Genomic DNA, 17,952 nt, shown 5'->3' with positions numbered 1-17,952 from the left:
TTCTGTTATGTTTCATTCATTATTTCATTCTGTAATTCCCGAAAGAGGACATTCATAGAGTAAAACTAATTCTGCTGCCCAAGAACCAAACCTCCCCATGGCAATCCTTGTGTTCACCAGCAACTCTTCCTCTCATACCAAGAGGTGATCTAGTTTTATTAAACAAATCCTTAAAACCATCCCACAGAGCAGCTTGGTCATGAATATGTTCAGCATGTTCTGCGCATCGGAGAACATCTTTTTGTCTGAGGTCAACTGATCCAAAATATGTAAGTAGTATTGTCAGCTAGGTCTGAATCTTTGGATTAAAATATGTATAAATAATACACTGGAGAACCATGTTAATAAAACAGATTCCATTTAATAAGTGCATAAAATATGTAAATCTAGTTTTATTGAAGCACAGTTTTTACTATGATTTGGTAGCTTTTTAAAATAATTTCGTTTCATTCGTGGTTAAGAAAGAATAAGTTCATTTTGGTTTCATTTAACTACTGCATGCTTTGTTTTGTTTTTAGATTTATGGTTTATTACTTCTTTAAGTCCTGAAAACCTGCAAATAATTACTGAGGAACTTAAACTATGTGATAGTAAGTTCTAGATGATGATCAATGTCAACAAGCATGGGTTATTTCTAAACTGACTTTAAAGAAATCAATCTTGAGACTGAAAAACTTCAAATGTTACCAAGTTATTACCACTATATAAAATAAAGCTGTTTCCATGTGTTCATTTTCCCCAATCCTTAATAAACAGGCAATAAAAAGTTAAAATGTTAGATTCCCAATTTTATGAAGAAGTCAGAGCAATCAAGAAAGCCAGGAAGACTAAAAATGTTTGCCCATTTTGGTGTTAAATTACCCTGAACTAAATTCTAGAAAGAGTAACACACTTATGACAAATAAAGCAAGCCAACTTTATTTCAGATAAAGTCAACACATTGTATTAAAGAAAATACACACAGTTGCACCAAGGAATCTCTAGCGGATGTATTATATCCGGGAAAGGGGAGGGGTAGTAATATTATTTTCATGGTTGCATTCAAAATTTACCACAAAGTTGCTATCTTTTTTTTCTATAACCTATAAATTAAAGTCTAAACGCTAACTTTAAGAGGCATAACCACCCACCATAAATGAAGTAATGTTATTTAAAATCACTAAAGAAGCTACACTTAACTAGTTCTTCCTAAACACTCAGCAATGAAACATTCTTTTGTGTAAAAAGCAGCTGATATTTGCAATGGAAAGCTGCTACAGATAGTACATATTCAAGTACATAAGTTAGGCACTGACATTTCCCCCCATTAAGAATAGAGCAAAGTTGATGGTGATGAAGTTCCTGTTTAAAACCACCTTCTTTTCCTAGGTTTGAGGAGGCACAGCTCAATTCCGAGGCATTTACAGCTCCTCGGCTGCCCTCCTTCTCCATATGCCATGGCCACTGCCCCCAATGAAAGGGCCTCGAGAAAGAAGAAGCTGCATGTAAAGGGCAGATGTGCTGACATTATTTAAAAGTAAATGAAAGAGGGGCGTGGCACCCTCCCTAATTGAAGTACTGAAGTTAATGTATGCAGGCAGTGTTTGGAGACGCTGTTTTGATATCAGTGTTTAATTAAAATAGAGAGAGAGAGATCAAAGAGTTAAGAACTGGCACAGTTTTGCTTGTGGTTCATGGACTCCTTCCCACCTTACCCACATCTCTCCTCCCCACACCATTGTTTTCTGATAGTGATCCCAGCATATACTTAAGACCTTCACTTTTCCCCTCCGCACTGGATCCAGTCCAGAGCCAGCACTGTGCCTGAGCACGGGTGGCTGCAATGAGACTCACCTGCCCACCGGTCAGAGGCAGACACTTGTGGTTTATTCACTCATCATAGGAACTGCCCCGTACCTGAAGGACTGCTTGGTACTTTCATTTAATATACTGGTGCTGGGACAGCTCTCACAACCCTTTGGTCATCTATCTCCTCCGGAAAGTGGCAAACAAACTGTGCAAAACTCGAGTGACAGTACAAACCGTTTTGCATTTTGATGCTGTTTTTGCCACTCAAGGAGAGAGATGCTCTCAAACCAGCGTGGGGTTGTGTTGTCGTCGTTGTTGTTTTGTGTATTTTTTTAAAATATATTTTATTGATTTTTTACAGAGAGGAAGGGAGAGGGATAGAGAGTTAGAAACATCGATGAGAGAGAAACATCGATCAGCTGCCTCCTACTGGGGATGTGCCCGCAACCAAGGTACATGCCCTTGACTGGAATCGAACCTGGGACCCTTCAGTCCTCAGGCTGATGCTCTATCCACTGAGCCAAACTGGTTAGGGCTTTTGTATGGTTTTTTGTTTGTTTGTTTGTTTTTTGCAAAAGGGAAGATGATAACCTTGCCTTGGATGTCTGTTACTTAGCAGAACATTTTCATAGTTGTTTTGCTTTTCACCTGCCCATATCAAAGAAAAGCAGTATTATAACTAAAAAAATACATAAATAGTAAAACAGTATTCTAAAAGTTTTGCCAATGTACAAGCAAATTAAGAAGTGCCTTCAGTTGCAGGCTGAGATATCGCATCAAATTCCTAGGATACAGAATTAAGCAGCCATTCCCTATAGCACTTCCTCTCCCCGCCTCTGCTAACTTAATCCTCCTCACACAAGGGGTCTGGTTCCCATTCCTTCCTAGACAGCTACAGAGAAAGCCAGATGTTCTCAGTGGGGAAAAGGGGGGGGGGGGGCGGTGTCTGAGGCGGGGGTGGAGCCTCAGCTAACACTGACTGTACCAGAGTGGACCTGGGCTTGCTCTAGTTGACAAATGGCTGCTCAGTCACTAACCACACTCTTTACGGTCCAGAACCATGTTAGTGGTGCCCGCAATGATTCAGGTGTTGCCTAGTGCTTTACCTCCCCAGCCGCAATAAAACTGTCCAGTTCTGGTGCTAAGTCACAGCAACTGATTAGATGTCTCGGATGGACAAAAAAAAAGTCTGCATTTCACATCTGAAAGGATCATGGCACTGAAAAAAGAAGTAAAACTCCTCATTTTCAGTTTGGCCATCCTTGGGTGGATGTTTCTCACTATAACATCCTGCTTCAAGTTCTTATTTACAAACTAAACCGAGTCATAAAGTTCTGTATTGACTCAACCCACCGCCTAAATTCCACTGTAACAAAATCCACCTTAAGGCATAAGGGTGTTTACTTGGGGGGCGGGGAGGGAATCAAACCAAGCTGGCCCACAGACTGGGAGGGGTTGTATTTTTTAATCTCAGTAGTTGTGAAAGAGGAGGTTTCACACAAAGGTTTTCTCTCTCTGCTTAAGGGGAAGGGATGTGCTCTGTTTGGTAGATGGTTGTGCAGGATTTGAAAGAGGAATTAGGAAGGGCTGTTAATTGATCATTGACTACAGAACTGGAGGGGTGGGGGGGTTCCTTTCTCTTGGCACACTCTGGAATGGTCTTGAATTTTGCTTAACATTATTTATTTTCCTACTTATTATAACTTCTATGTTCTGCCTTGTGGTTAAAATAAGGAGTCTATTCCTATAACTTCTACTTCTTCCATAAAATTCTTTCCTACACTTCAACATTCTAGAACTAGTCCAAGGAAACTACGTGAGGCCATCTACTATCTCCTAGCCAAACTCACCGGCTTGCGGAACCTCAGAACCTCTCCAGGCCCCTGGCCTTCTCTTCTTTCTCTAACTGATTTTTGTTCTCCTACTTCCACATTGTTGAGTATGAATTACATGAAGAATTTCCCCCCATTCTCACTTTAACCTAAGGCCAATGCTTTTTTTTCTTCTTCTTCTTCCCATTCCTTCCTCAGTGAGCGGGCTCCCTTTCAATTCTAAAGACTGTCTGTGGCTGACACCCAGGAGAGATGGCTTGACCTCCCTCATTCCCTTTTCACGCAGATGCCTGCAGGATATCTCACTCAGATGTCAACTAAAATTTGATATGTGAAAACCTGAGCTCATCCTCTTCTCCCAACAATAAGCAAGTGTTTGCAAAATGTCCTGTAACTGTCCATTTTAACTTGGTCTTCAAAATCCCCGAGGCTCAACAATTTTAAGCTATTTTTGACTCCCTCTTCTTCATCCTCAACATCCAACCTGTCTACAAACTGCCATTTTCTTCTCTACCATATCTCGCTGATCTATGCTTTCCTCTTCGGTCTTAAATGCCATTCCAGCCCAAGCCCTTATTCCTCACACATGAGCTAACAATAAGTCCCTAACTCATCCACCCACCTTCAGTTTCTTCTATACTGACTTGACAAAACAGCTTGCACAAAATACAGAAGGCTAACATGTTTATTTATATCAGTCTAACACTCTCATTTTCCGGATGAAAACAAAGGCTCAAGGAGATTCATACGCCTAAATTGGAGGTAGAGTCCAGGCTACAAAACACAGGGCTGATGACTTCCAGGCCATTGTTCCACTCACTGTATCACACCAACCACTGGGGCCAAGGTGCACCCTGAGTCTTCATACACCACACTCTACAAGGCCTAAAATCTTACACTGTACCATTCAAGCCCTTAAAAATACTTTTACTGCTTCTCTAAATTCATTTGTCAATAGTCATCATTATACCCCTCATCCCTCTTCCCTAAGTCACTCTAATTGTCACACCCACACTGACATAATTTTGAACCCCACAGCTGGGTCAGTATACAGACACCTTAAAAAGACAGTCCTCTACTTTGATACATAATTAAATCCTGACAACAGTTTTAAGACAAGTATGGGAGTCAAATAGGTTAGCATTTCCAATTTTGGTATCAGAGAGCAAAAAATTGTATTTCCCCAATTAATCCTTATCTTTTGAAGTAATTTTGAAAATGTATTTTCATCATCTCCTACATATTATTTGTTTTACCATTAAAACAATATATAGCCAATTACTTAAGTTCAACTGTTAATTGGCCACTTAACTTACCTCATTCACCAGTGTTTTTTCCAAGATTTAAAACCTGAAATCCTGTATCTTTCTACAAAATTTATAATTTTGCACATCAAATGCTTTGTATTTTTATTTCTTTACTAGAGGCCCAGTGCACAAAATTCGTGCATGGAGGGGGGGATGTCTCTCAGCCCGGCCTGCACCCTCTCCAATCTGGGGCCTCTCGGGGGATGTCCGCCTGTGGGATCGGGCCTAAACCGGCAGTCGGACATCCCTCTCGCAATCCGGGACCATTGGCTCCTAACCGCTCACCTGCCTGCCAGTCTGATCGTCCCTAACTGCTCCCCCCTGTCGGCCTGATCACCCCTAACTGCTTTCCCCTGCCGGCCTAATAACCCCTAACCGCCTCTGCCTCGGCCCCCGCCACCGTGGCTTTGTCCAGAAGGAAGGCAGTACGACCGGAAGATGTCCAGTCAACCTGGTCTAATTAGCATATCACCCTTTTATTAGTATAGATGTAATGTAGAATACCTGCAACATACAATAATCCCCAAGAGACTAGCCAATCCAGACCCTGAGACAGTGAGCTAAGATGAATGAATGGAGATATACTTGTAAAGCAATGAATTAATTTGTTATTTTCCTGATTTCTCCACGCAATATATATTGCAGTGATTGTGGTATCAAGGCCCTCTTTATTAAGAAACCCTATCATACCACTCTTTTCTCCTCCAGTTCAAAATCTACCTCCTTCCATCTTGACCTAATTTAATAATCATTCCTCAATCTCCTTAAAGATATATACCGTATTTTTATCACATTAAACCCATCAGTGCATTTGTTTTAAATAGTAATATTAATTATTAACTTAGTCAAAGCTACTCTTCAGTAGCTACAAATAATTTTTATAAATATACATTTCAAGAGTCTCCAATAAGATTTGCATAGTAATAATTTGGGTCTTATAGGTTTTTTACCTTTCTCAATATTATACAGAATACTATTTTCCAGAATAGAAGCACAAAATAAAGGCTTGCTAACTAACTCAAGAGGGGCCCCCAAAATGGACCATCTGGCTGCTGTGCATTTTCTGCTCAGAATTTAATTTTGTTCTAATTGAATCATTGTCAAAAAATAAAACATATAAAAATAAATGAATGAATAAATTAATCCAGCTTGCATGAATGTCAGGCATTAACACAAATTAGCCATTTATAGGACTTCTCTTATGTTGTTTCCTTCTTTTATGTTTGCTTGTTTTTAACACTCACCCCTATTGGCAGGAAGTATATTTTTGCTTTCTTCAAACAAAAATAAATGACTCAAGAACCCTAATAAGACCCATTCTAGATGATGTTGAACAATATTCCCCAACCCTATGAAGAGGTAAGATACCAAATGAAATACCCATCCATGGGATGGATTACAGCATCCATCCCAGCCTATAAGTGAAATTGAAAATATATTCCTTATAGGAGTAAAAGCAAAAATCAATGAATGGGACTAAATCAAACTAAAAAGCTTCTGCACAGCAAAAGAAACCATCAACAAACAAAAAGGCAATCAACCGAATGGGAGAAGATATTTGCAAATGATACCTCCAATAATGGGCTAATATCCAAAATATATAAAGAATTCATACTACTCAACAGCAACAAACAAACCAGTTAAAAAATGGGCAGAGGGCCTGAACAGACACTTTTCCCAATTAGACATACAGATGGCCCAACAGGTACATAAAAAGACACTCAACTTCATTAGCTATAAGGGAAACAAATACAAATAAAAAACACAATGAGATACCACCTCAAACCTGTTAGAATGGCCATTATCAATAAGAAACTAAATAACATGTGTTGGAGAGGATGTGGAGTAAAGGGAACCCTCATATCTTGCTAGTGGGAATATAAATTGGTGCAGTCTTTATGAAAAACAGTATGGAGGTTTCTCAAAAAGTTAAGACCAGAGCAGCCATAAGACCCAGCAACCCCTCTTCCAGGTATCTACCAGAAAAAAAAAAAAAAACATTTTTTTAATCCTTTTCCAAGGATATTTTTCCATTGATTTTAGAGAGAGTGGAAGAGAGAGGGAAAGACCGAGAGAAACATCTATGTGAGAGGAACACATCGATTGGTTGCCTCCTGTATGCCCCCTGACCAGGACCCAGGCCGGGGAGGAGCCTGTAACCAAGGTACATGCCCCTGACCAGAATTGAACCCGGGACCCTTCAGTCCACAGGCCAACACTCTATCCACTGAGTCACCGGCTAGGGCCCAAAAAATTTGAAAACACTTATTCATAAAGATAGATGTATCCCTAGGATCATTATGGCATTATTTACAATAGCCAAGACTTGGAATCAACCTAAGTGTCTGTCCTTGATGAATGACGGGATATATAAGATGCGATACATATATATAAAATGTATATTGTATATAATACTTAGCCATAAAAGATGATGAAATACTGCCATTTGCTACAACATGGATGGATCTTGAAGAGGGTAAAGGGGTCAAATATATGCTGATGGAAGCAGACTAGACTTCAGGTGGTGAGCACACAGTGCAATGTACAGATGATGTATTATAAAACTGTGCATCTAAAATTTGAGGTTATTAATCAATGTTACCCCAATAAATTGAATATATATTTTAATTTATTGTGGCCTGGCTCTATCTACTGTTTCTCAAAGTTCATATTGCACTGAACTATATTTGCTTTAGCCCCAATGAATGGCATTTGCTACTCTGAAGTGGGAACAGATCTAAAGAAAATCCTAATTGTGAATTATAGGTGGTCACAGCATGAGAAATAGGAGGAGGAGAAGGAGAAAGAAAAGAGGGGCTAGAGACACTGAAACCTATTTAAAAGAAAATGTATGTGACAGAAGAGTCGAACAGAAACACTCCGTAGAAGACAGGTTCAACAGAAATGCTACAAGTGACCTAGCAATGTGGACACTTTTAGATGCTGAGTGGTTACATCAAAGTAATAAAGAAGAGCCAAATCACAGGCCAGCAGCGTCTTCTCAAAAGCCTCCAATGTGCCACTTCAGTTAGTCAGTCAGTGAACAGTTCCTGCTACTGAGGGACAGACACAGCCAGAGAAAGCAAGGTGGGAGAGAATAGAGAGAATTCCCTACTGTTTGCCTTCAACAAGACACCAATTGTTCTTGGTTGAATGGCTTATTCTGGGAATTCTTCTGACAGGAGGAATCAGATAGCATCTGTCTCTTACAAGTAAAGGCATTAAGCCAATGAACAGTTCTCATTATCCCAGACAACAACAAATGAAGTCAGAGCAAGGAGGAGCCAGGTGGCATCCTGCTCAGAAAACCACTTGGTACAGAGACATAGCTTTATCTCAGCTGAGCCATCTTAGGGCTAACTTCCTTAGACACATGACTTTTGATAAAAGAAAACTTTACGCATCCAAATGTCTAATTATTAGGTATTTAGATATGGGCTCTTCATAGTAGCCCTGGGCTCAGCAAGGTCTCTATCCATTTTTAAATGTCTAAGCAACATATATTACCAAAGCCTACAAGAGCAGTATTTTTTTTCTACCTTTATCTTATTTATCCATCTACATCTTGTTTTTCCCCACTCTGAATGTTTAAAAGGAAAAAGGCAGCGTGTCTTTCATAAAAATAGGGTGTCCCAAAAATGTATACACACACTTTGAATAATTATAAAGGCAGGGTTCATTAAACTACATTTCATTTGCAAAATCGAGGATTGTTAAAGTGTGTACACATTTTCTTGGGACACCTGTATAATTAAAAATATAATTCTGATTTTTTTTTACCTCCTCTTCCTCCTTATCTTTTTTTTCTTGAGTACTATGAGTAAGTGTAGTTTAAGTATAGTAATATTGGGCTTGACTCGCTCCTAAGCAACTACTTATTCATAAAGAGGAACAAGGGAACAGAGAACAAATCGGTAATGGAAATTCAGTGTACTAAAGGAACGCACACATTTCCCTAATGTCCATGTCACAGAAACTCTGCTCTACATTCAATGTCACTTTGCACACAATCGCAGCTCTCGCTTGATAGGAAGGTCCAGCCCTGAATAAAATCTCTGTAGTTTATCATCAGACAGTCAGCGCCTACAGCTAGTTGAGAATTATACCGCAATTAAACTGAAACTCTGATTAAAAAGTACTCGGCTAATGTGGTATGAAGTGTCCTTTATCATCACAGGCCAATTATGTCCCCGCTTGCCATTGTCTTCTGGTATGTATAGATTTTATCTTTTTATAAAAATAACAGAACACGGATTTGGTAATGACATCCTGGGCAGGATGTCCTGATAATTTCCAGGGTCAGCCATTTCCTTTTCAATTTATTTCCCCTCCTTCATGGTTCTGTTATGCATCCCCAGTGTCCCTTGATTCCTCAGAAACATCTCCTAACGACTGACCAAAGTGTCCTTCAACGGTAGTAACTGATGAATCCCATGTTTATCAAATAAAGTAAAACCAGAGCTGGTATTTCTCATGTGGTATCCATGGGCTTATCATCATTCTTGGTCTTAAGTTATTTCCAGGACCATAGAAAGCAGGTTTAATGAGCAGTAAGCATATTTATCCAAGAGTAGTGGGTTTCAGTTCTACTAACTGTTTTTTCTAATTCCTTGTATAGAAGCCTTAACAGTAAATGCTTAGCAACATTTTGGACTCCTAACAGTAAAACTGTAATCTAATTATTTGGGGGAAGTTATGCATTCTACAGATTATTTTCAATCCTGTTTATAATCTTAAATTTTCAAATGAATTGTTAATCTTTAATAAACATCTGCCTTTGCGTTTTAACAAGTTAAGCAATCTAACACTAGCTTCTACAAATATGAATAAGACTGAATCTGAGATGTTAACTTCATTGTTGTTGAGCCACTGACCAAATGATAATACTAACAAATATTTGTTCCCATGGTTAGAATTAAACTAGGGAAGAAAACTTTTTTTGTGTAATCCATTATAAAGTAAACTTTCAAAATGCAAATAAATCACTTGTAAATGGCTTTTTGTTAATGATCTATTTACGTGAAAAATACAGAAAGGGGCAATGGAAAATTATCCTCATTTATAATTTTTCTACTAATAGTGGCCACAAAAATAAATTTAATTAGCATAGTTTGTTCAAAGCAAATCACATTTTTAAATGCAACAGTTTCCTTCCTTTCAGAAAATACAAATCAAATCCACAACCCTAACTGCTGTAATTTAAATTTCCTTCAAAACACATACAAGCCTCATAAAAATTAAATTTCCATTTTAACAAGCAGACTATCTCAACAGGATGCTCATAGCATCAAAAGCATTAGAGTGGAGTCTCAGAACCCACAATAAAAAAAGGAAGAATGGGCTACATATAACAATGCCCGTTATGTGAAGATTTAATTCTACCTACAAATAAATACAAACTACATACTTACAATTCAGGTATATGATGAGGAAAACTGTCAGAAATACCTAATCGTCTATAAAAATGTTAACCTGTGGCTTTGTTGCAATCACCCCATCATGACATTTTTTAAATAACTTAAGCAATGACATTCTAAATACAGAAAAATTGTTTATTAATAGCACACATCACACATTTACTGTTAGGTTCTAAGCAAGTAACCAGTGCTCACGCTATTTAGTCTTCATTCAGTTGTGCTGCAATCACATTTCTAGCAATTCCTTTAATTGGAGGAAAAATAAGAGTAGAAAGGAGGAGACTTGCCTGGCATCCAATAATAACGTAAACTTATAAGATCCATTTCATAAAAATTCATTGACAATGCATACAGATGACTATACTTACTAATGCTCTCATGGAGCACTGCAAAGATGCTGAGTAGCTTTCAGGTGCACTCATCACACACAAAAATGTTAGCGAGGCGATGAGATGATATGTTAATTAGCTAGACTGCAATAATCACTATGTGTATGAAATCATCATGCTGCACACTGTAAATATATACAATTTTATTTTAAAATGGGCCAACAAAGGGGGAAAAGGCATACACACAGCGAGGGAGATAATGCCAAGCATTGCTATTACAGAGACCGGGTCCCCTTCCTGGAAAAGGGACGCAGAGCTCACTCCTGTGTGTAGCTACAATAAACAAAATGAATTACAACAAAAATAGGAAAGAAAAGAGAAGGAAAAGGATGACGGGGGCTACAGTTGCTGTCACGTGAGGAGGCTAGTGAACAAAGGAAGATCCTGTGGAGCAACTGAGAATAGGTCTTCCAAGGGGACGAACTGGACAGAAAGAATGTAGACGCACTGGAGGAAGTTGACAGGGTCCAGGAGGAAAGAGAATGGTGCTCCTACTGGAATCATGTTATTAAAGAACAAATTAACAATAACCAGGCAAGCAGCAATGGAAAAGACCTTCGAGGAATGAGAAATAAACAGCAGTTTTGAGTGTTGAACATACTTTTTTAAAATTCTAGGTAACATTTTTTTCATGCAATCTCTATAGCAGAGCCGGAAAACAGGTAGTATTAGTATTAACCACATTCCGGACCAAAAAAAGAAGTTCAACAATGGCTGAACTAAAGTAACTAAAGTAACTTAGTCACTGGCAGAGTTTGGATTTGTATTCCATTTTCTTTGGGCTCCAATGCCCAGGCTCTTTCCATTATTCTGAATTCCGTGACAAGATCCATAAGTACCTGTTCCCAAACCCAACCCTGATCTGCCACACACTTAATTTTCTCTCTAAAATTCATTATTTCTTTGGGGACTGAGCACACCTAAAGTGTGCACCATTTCTTGTAGGTTTGCTGAGGCATAGGTGTCTACCAAAAATACCATCCTATTTTTTAAGACTATTGTAAAACACATAGCATATAGAACACATTTTTAAATACTTAAAAGGTACTCAATTCATCAGTTAGACAAGTCTTGGCCATTGACATGGTCACTTTCAATCAAACAACTTGTTTTCTCTTCTTTTCCTCTTCCCATCCTTTCCCAGAAATTCTTTTCCAAAAGATGACAGTCAGGAATATACTACAAAGGCAGCATTGAACAGTCCCATGAGGTTACTACTGCTCGGAGAAAATGAAGGTGAGTCTTGCTACTACTTGAAAAGTTAATGCATGAGGAGAAAACAATGCAACAGTGTTTGCTGACCCTGCTCATTCTGAACCACGATTTTGCTTGAGCCACAGCATGTAACTAACCATGGTAAGAGTAAGGGACTCTGCAGGTGCAATCATTCCTGCTCAGTACAGCCCAAAGTGAACAGTCCACGGACACTGTGCACTAGAAAGCAGGGTGGTAGGTAGAGGCAAGGAGGGAAGGGAAAATGCAGAGGCAGAATGTAATCACTGCACCCAGGCCCAGACATTGAGAAACTCCATCTACAGGAGAACCGGTATAGCATCGTGGTTAACTGCACGGATGACGTAATCACACTTTCCAGGTGTGAATCCCTCCGGACCCTGTCATTTTCTAGATGTGTGGCCCTGAGCCAGCTGCTTAATGTCCCTGTACCTCCATTTCTCCATGTGCAAAATGTGTATGCATGGCTCTGTTAGGGCTGCCACAACAAACCCCCACAGACTGGGTGGCTTAAACAAGTGCATTTTCTCCAAATTCCAGAGGCTGGAAGTCCAAGATCCAGGTGCTGCCTTCTCCCTGTGTCCTCCCATGGCCTTTTCTCTGTGCCCTTGCATCCCTGGTAATCACTCTCTCTCTTTGGGATACTGGTCTATTGGATTGGGGCCCTACCCTTATGACCTCATTTAACCTTAATTTCCTCATTAACAACTTTCATCTTCCAATAAAGTCACACTAGGAGTTAGGGCTTCAACATATGGATTGGGGGGTGGGGTGCACAATTCAGTCTAGAAGAGTGCGTAACAACAATACCTACCTCAGACGATTATGGAAAAGATTACTGTGTTCATTTACATAAAGTGTCTGGCATATGGGAAGTGCTATAGAAATGGTTACTATTATGCCAAACTCCATTAAATTTACATTTCTAACAAGTACCTACAAATCATAGCATCAGGTGGATAAAAGCACAGACATTTTCAGTCTGTTTGAAATTCCTTGTGTTGGAATAGTGACATCTTTGGGGACGCATCTTGCTGAAAATATTTATCTCAATTCGAAAGGTGGATGGTTCATAAAAAATGTTAGTGGTTCCTAACCAGGAGCAAAACCAATATATCGGTTTGATTTTCTCACATTCCCAGTGGGACACAAAGGCTTTTTGTATCTCAGGATTGTGTGCTGATAAAGAATGCGGAAAGAATGTTTACGAGGAAGCAGACAAAAGCAGCCTGGCTCCCCTGTAGCCATACTTGGCAGCTGTAATGTAGTTTGGGTTATACCAATAATTTCCAATTATTTAACCTGCGGTCTGTCTATTCCCAAGCTGGAAAACTGTGATGAGAACGTGAGATTAATTTAGACAGACCCAAGTACTCACATGAGCACCAAAACAAGCATTAGGCTTACATTAATACAGATTTTTTCTCTTGACACTTTTTCAATCACCCTTTATAATTCTGGCCAGGCTCTGCGTACCACAAATATGACAGATGCAGATGAGAATGATGGAGAGCAGCAAAAACAAGGGTAGCCAAAATTTCCACCAGCACAGAATGCTGAAAGCTCTGCCTACTAGGTAACAGCCCAAGAATTAAGGCAGAAAGAGTTTTAGATGATCCAACACATTGCTTTCATTCTGAGCCCTTCACAGGCTTTTCTTTCCCTTTCTCTCTCTCTCTCTCTCTCTCTCTCTCTCTCTCTCTCTCTCTCTCTCTCTCTGCCTAGAAAGTCTTCATTGGCTCCTTCTCACACTTCTAATGCCTGTGAAACAGGAATTTTAGGGGTAAAATAGGCAGGTTTAGGAAGTTTTTGAAATTAAGAGGACCATGGAGGAAGTACAGGGCTGCAGAGCAGCACAGGTAAATTTCCATAGAATAGGGGAAGCTGAAAAGCTGCAACAGGTACATTTCCATAGAATGAGGGAGCTGGAAACAGCAAAAGGTCTGTATTTACAAAATAAAGAGAAGGAAACCCTTTATCCAGGAGGAGAAAAAGAAAGCCCAAAGGGAATAGGAAAACAAAGCATAAGGAGGGGGGTGCGGGAGAACCTCACTTGTCCCATATGAGGTTCAACCTTTGAGCCCAGGAGTTACTATAGTAACCAGTCTAAGGGAATAGTGACCAATCAGAGGTGATATCAAGGCTCCAGGATCTGCAGCTTTTATAAGCCATAGGGAAAGGAACTCAGTGGGACCCTTTCCCCCTCCCCACATGGGAGTCCATTCTGTGACTCTGTGGGACTCTTTCCCTCTCCCCATGTGGGAGTCTGTACTTTTTCTTCAATAAATCTCCACCTTTGCTATACCACCTTCTGTCCGTGGATTCATTCTTCGGTTCCGGCGGACAAAGAATCCGGGTTCCAGTCCAAAAATGCCGTTTCACCTGCACATCTTTAGATCTCCAAGCTGGTATCACATCCATCCACAACTGAGTAATCTGACTCTTGGGTGTGTTCCTTTTACCAAATTGATCATCCTGTTACACCATAAATAGTTAAGCCACTCCCTTGCTTTTTCTTTAAAAAAAAATCTATTTTTTATTGATTTCAGGGAGAGGAAGGGAGATGGATAGACAGAAACATCAGTGATGAGAGAGAATCATTGATCAGCTGCCTCCCGCTCGCCTCCCAACTGGGGATCCAGCCTGCAACCCAGGCATGTGCCCTGACCTGGAATGGAACTGTGACCTCCTGGTTCATGGATCGCTGCTCAACCACTGAAACACCCCAGCCAGGCCCTTGCTCTTAATTTGAAAGCTTCAACGGTAAGACTTAACGCAACTGCCACCTCATGTTTGATGCTTCTCCCCAATTTCCCAGATAGAGCCCGTTCTTCCCCAATCTGTCTTCTTTCAACACTTCCTTCCTAAGGGAGTTATAACATTTGCCAACATGTACATTTCTCTCCACAGACTGGAGCTGCTGGAGGGCACAGTCTAACAGAAACTAGCATGGCGCCCAGCATACCCTAGTGGCTTAACACATCTGTTGTTCCTTTTAATGCTGAATGAATAAAGAGCCGTTACTCAAACCTGCTATTGGGTGCATTTGCTTGAGGTTGGTTTTGAAGATTAGCTTTTATGTTGAAGGACCGCATAACTCATTTTGAAAAGGATACAATAATTACATTAGATTTTATATTAAAAATTAAATCGGCTGTATTTTGGTGGGTTTTGACAAAGATTGCCCTTCCAAATATATCCCTTAAAATGAGTACACTTCAGACAAGACGGAGGAAGCGGTCTGACCAGCCATAATTACAGTGTGCAAGTGAGGAACAAAACTTGGGAACCGCTGCCCACAGCTGGAGCGCTCCGCAGGACCGCGGGAGCAAGAAAGCACTTCTGTTCCCCGGCAGCGGGTGGGAGGGGCAGGTGAGAGCCACACACAATGTACACCCGAAACAACAAAACGAGAAGAGTGTTTACAGGATTTCTCTTGCCTCTTTAGGAAAGAAAATAAAATATTACAAGCCTTCCATTGAAGTGGCACCATGCTGTCATGCCATCCAAAAGCATTTTACACCGTGCTGCCAACGTTTGCCAGTGAGCATTTCCCAAAGAGCCTGAAACTCGATTTATGTGCGTCAAAGGGAATGAGAGCACACCTCCCACACTTTACAGTTCCCATTAAAACCGGCAGAATGCCCTGAAAGTGTGTGGGGAAAACAAGACCCAAATTCCTATTTTTTCCGACTTTAGTGAGCAGACAAATGGCCAAATCTTTGTAATTCTCACACACACATAACGGTTCTCAGTTCTTAACCTTCTGGTATGTGTTCATTTTCTAAGACAACCCACTAAAGAAAACAATTCTTAAAAATTTTCTTCCTTTCTCCATATTTTATTACACCAACCTGGCGCTGTCTAAAAGAAACTGTGTGTGGATGTGTGGATGGGCGGATGCATACCTATACTTATTTATGTACTTTTACATATATTCTAAAAAAGAAAATTAACACAGAAAGAACATCAAAAATTATAAAGCTTATCACTCAAGGAAGTTAAAGTAGAAAGGAGAATCAATGTAGAAAGGTGCCTGGGAGTAAGGACCCCAGTTATTTGGAACTGAAATGAATAATTTTTTTTTATCTTTTTATTTTTTTATTGCTTAAAGTATTACAAAGGGTATTACATATGTGTGCTTTTTTTCCCCCGCCCTTGACAGTCCCCTGGCCTCCCCTACCCCCCAGTGTCTTATGTCCATTGGTTATGCTCATATGCATGCATACAAGTCCTTCGGTTGATCTCTTACCCCCCTCCCTCTTGCCCCCCAACCCTCCCCGGCCTTCCCGCTGCAGTTTGACAATCTGTTTGAGGCAGCTCTGCCTCTGTATCTATTATTGTTCAAAAGTTTATAATGGTCTCTATTATCCATGAATGAGTGAGATCATGTGGTATTTTTCCTTCATTGACTGGCTTATTTGAAATGAATAATTTTAAAGCACTAAGCTTTCAACAGACAGACAGACAGACATGTATACTTATAAGCATAGCTTGAATCATAATAGAAAGGGAAACAATTTGAAAAGTAAGAATATTTCCATGATGCCAAGAACAAAATTATGCAAGGAAAAAGTAACACACAAATTTGTTTTTAAATTCTCACTGAGGCAAAGGTCAAAAAGATCCATCTTGAATGTTCCTTATTTCCGTAAATGTTACAGCTCAAACCAGGTGCTTAGGCAGCACCTCTCATCCGTTCCTCTCACTAAGTCCCCAAACATCTATCAGCAAGGCCTATCATTCTTACCTTCAATACCTCTCCTACCGTCCACTTCTCTTCCATCCTATCCTCATTCAGACTACTGCCATCCCTCACTTCGATGGCAACGATGCTCTCCTTACTGCTGGTCTCACCAAAATCCACGGCCTCCCTCCAAACCACGGTTTGCACTATGCTCTCAGTGATCCTTCTCAAATGAAAACCTAATCATGTCTTTCTCCCTCTTTGATTCCACTTTTTTCTTATGAAAAAATCCTCAAAATTGCTTATAGGTGAGTTCCTGTTGACAGTCTCCACTCCAACCAGGATGGGCTTCTGAGAGTGGCTACAACACATCAGTCTCTCCGGTCCCCATGCCTTCACACAGCCGGTGCTCTTTGCCTACCATCTCCTGCTCAGCTTTCTTCTCATCCTGTCCACTCTTTAGTTCGCAATGACTTCAAGGCCAGGGCAAGCTCCCTGGGAGACATTCTCCTACCCTCCTATATTTCTTTATAGTACTTGACACACTTAGGAATACTTAATCATAGCTATCTGCTTAACATCGTATACCCTAGACTTTAAGCACCAAGATGAAAGGACCTAAATGATGCCATAGTGAAGGTGTGCGGTGTGTATTCAGAGATTCATTGATGGTGTCCTCCCAAATCCTGGGAGAAGAAACAGGCCTAATGAGGAAGTCTCATCTTAGATCCCAGCAATGTGACAGGAAAAATGTGATACATTAGAAAAAAACATTTCCCTATATCTTGAGGAGAGGGGGGCCAATACCAAAATCCTGTCCAGCAAAGTGAAAAACGGAGAATATTAATTATAAAATTCTACCTATGATTGTTATATACTTAATCTATTAAGGAATTTACCATACACTTCATATCCTGATAGTCTTTAGCTAACTGCTGTACATTCAATGAGTATTTAATGGCTGTTTTAAATATTAAGCTGAAATGAAGTAACTTAAATTTAATTTATGACTTGGTATTTGAGCACAGGTCCAAATTTAATCCTTACTGTCCTGTAGCATCAGAAACACAGCAGTCTTTGAAATAATGTAACTTCCTTCCTCCTGACCACATGTAACAACATATATAGCCTTTAAAATCATTACCATCCTGTGAAATTTATCTTCTAAACAAATATTATACAAGCCAACTCTAACTGCCTCTAGATTTATAGAAAACATAAAAGTTACACCAGCCAGCGTGGCTCAGTGGTTGAGTGTCAACCTATGAACCAGGAGGTCATGGTTCAATTCCAGGTCAG

General features: G+C 39.9%; 1 protein-coding gene across 5 annotated transcripts in view; it reads right to left on the bottom strand.

Moving 5' to 3' along the window:
- The window catches only part of PTPRK (protein tyrosine phosphatase, receptor type K), a 466,477-nt gene that overhangs the window by 424,708 nt on the left and 23,817 nt on the right, over positions 1 to 17,952 (bottom strand). The gene's annotated exons all lie outside the window — the stretch shown is intronic.

The sequence above is a fragment of the Myotis lucifugus genome, unplaced genomic scaffold (assembly GCF_000147115.1).
Source record: "Myotis lucifugus unplaced genomic scaffold, Myoluc2.0 scaffold_150, whole genome shotgun sequence".
Taxonomy (NCBI): Eukaryota; Metazoa; Chordata; class Mammalia; order Chiroptera; family Vespertilionidae; genus Myotis; species Myotis lucifugus.
This window is presented reverse-complemented; position numbering and strand designations above follow the sequence as displayed.